The sequence below is a fragment of the Engraulis encrasicolus genome, unplaced genomic scaffold (genome assembly GCF_034702125.1).
Source record: "Engraulis encrasicolus isolate BLACKSEA-1 unplaced genomic scaffold, IST_EnEncr_1.0 scaffold_25_np1212, whole genome shotgun sequence".
Lineage (NCBI taxonomy): Eukaryota > Metazoa > Chordata > Actinopteri > Clupeiformes > Engraulidae > Engraulis > Engraulis encrasicolus.
The window spans coordinates 2,194,765-2,197,264 of record NW_026945544.1 but is presented as its reverse complement, the minus strand read 5'-3'; the positions used below and the strand labels follow the sequence as shown (position 1 = coordinate 2,197,264).

General features: G+C 49.0%; 1 protein-coding gene across 2 annotated transcripts in view; it reads right to left on the bottom strand.

The window, feature by feature from the left end:
* Positions 1-2,500, bottom strand: part of wdpcp (WD repeat containing planar cell polarity effector) — a 143,269-nt gene that overhangs the window by 5,902 nt on the left and 134,867 nt on the right. The window lies entirely within an intron of this gene.

Below are 2,500 nucleotides of genomic sequence, written 5' to 3'. Positions count from 1 at the left end.
TGCTGGAAAGGGGGGTAAGAAGAAAAAAATGAAAGCTGGAAACTCTGGGATGCTTTCCCAGATTTCTCCCATCTCTTCATTTCGCTCCCCTCGTGCTACTCGGCAGATTTGCACTCGCTGTGGCGGCGCCACGAAGCAATACTGCTCTTTTCTAACGCTCCCTTCCCTTCCCTTCCCGCCTCCCTCCCTCCATCACCTCCCTCCCCCTTTCTTTATCTCTCTCTCTCTCTCTCTCTCTTTCTTCGTTTCTTCCTCCCTCTCCCGTCTCTGTCTTTCTTTATATCTCCTCTCTCTCTTCCTTTATCTATGTATCTCTCTGTTCCCCTCTCTCCCCCCTCTTTCTCTTTCTCTGCCCCCCTCTCTCTCTCTCTCTTTCTCTCTCTCTCTTTCTCTCTCTCTCTCTCTCTCTCTCCCAGTGCCAGCCGCACTGAGCCCCAATAATGCGTCTACTCCATCGCACTAAGCCTTATTGGCTGCACATAAGAAACAATGAAACTTCATCTGAGACCAGATTAGGACGCCCAAATAAAATGACACACAACCAAAACAAACAAAAAAACCTCCACAAACACACATGCAACATTTAGGGTGGGGTTTTCAAAGACACCCGAAATAAAAGGAAAAAAAGAAACAATCTGTTTTAGGGAACAGAAGGGATGAAAAAAAGACAAAAAGAGGAAAATAAAAGAGAGAAGAGGAGTAGAGAAGAGAAGAGGTGGTGAGGGACCGGGATCGTGTTCCGTCTCTTTCTCTTTTCTGTTTCTCTGTAACACGTTTATCTGCACGAGAGCATCTTGATGATCAGCTTTCTCTGAAGCTGCACCAGTGTTTGCATGTGTGTGTGTGTGTGTGTGTGTGTGTGTGTGTGTGTGTGTGTGTGTGTGTGTGTGTGTGTGTGTGTGTGTGAGAGAGCATGTGTGTGTGTGAGCATGTGTGTGTGTGTGAGAGAGAGAGTGAGTGTGTGTGTCAGTGAGAGAGAGAGAGAGAGAGAGAGAGAGAGAGAGAGAGAGAGAGAGAGAGAGAGAGAGAGTGCGTACGCTGCTCCCTCTGTCTCGCTAAAGCTGAGAGGGGCTGTGAAGCGGCAGTTTGGCTGCCAAATTGCCGTAACCCTCTTTACTGTATGTTTTAAAAAGAGCTTAAGGCTGCCCAGCCCAGTCCAGCCCAGTCTAACCCAACCCAACCCAACTCAGGCTCTCTCTCTCTCTCTCTGTCTCTCTCTCTCTCTCTCTCTCTCTGTCTCTCTCAATCTCTCTCTCTCTCTGTCTCTCTCAATCTCTCTCTCTCTCTCTCTCTCTCTCTCTGGGCACAAGTCTGTGGAAATTGGCCTGGACTGGTGAAGAGGAGGAGGGTCATGCTGGTGTGTGTGTGTGTGTGTGTGTGTGTGTGTGTGTGTGTGTGTGTGTGTGTGTGTGTGTGTGTGTGTGTGTGTGTGTGTGTGTGTGTGTGTGTGTGTGTGTGTGTGTGTGTGTGTGCGTGCGTGCCTGCATGCATGTAGGGGGTTGAGTGGGTTGACTAGACTGGAGTGGAGTGAAGTGGTGTGAGACAGTTTTCTGGGGGGTGGAGGTGCTGTATTGGTGGTTGGGTTGGGATAGGGGGTTATGGGGGGGGGGTGGTTGGGTTGGGATAGGGGGGTGGTGGAGGTGGTAAGAGGGGGGTGGTGGTGGTGGTGGTGGTTGGTGGGGATAGGGGGTTGTGGTGGTGGTTGGGTTGGGATAGGGGGGTTATAGGGGGTGGTTGGGTTGGGATAGGGGGGGTTATAGGGGGTGGTTGGGTTGGGATAGGGGGGTTGTGGTTGAGATAGCATTGAGATTGCATGAGCTTAGTGGATGGAGAGGCCTCAGAGCCTGCAGTACTACTAGTATCCAACAGCCATGCAGGGATGAAAAAGACCAGACCCCTTATTATTTTGATCTAATATACTTTACAAATCCACATAAATGCTCTTGAGTGTTAAATGCTTAATGGGTATGGTAACACTGTACCAAACTTTGTGTGTACCTACAAGTGTACTGCACACATGTACACATGTACACATGTACACAAGTAAACATGTACACACACACACGTAAACACATCATATTGTACACTCACACACACGAACAAACACACACACACACACACACACACACACACACACACACACACACACACACACACACACACACACACACACACACACACACACACACACACACACACACACACACACACACGCATGCGCGCACACACACACACACTAGTCTGCCTTGCTCCCTTGTTTGTCTAGTCATAAGACTCCTGAGGTTGGTTTGCTGACTTCTAAGGACGCTACACGAGGGAGGCGTCCATATGTCCTTATTGTCAACGCAGGCCACAAGGACACTTCACTGGGAGAAACCAGTAGTCATTGAGGACAAGCGGCATTGTCTCTGCTGAATGGCTGCCCAAGATATTCAGGTTAACATTCTGACCTTCATTGTAAAGGTCAGCAACTGAATCAGTATGTGAATATGTCATTTGA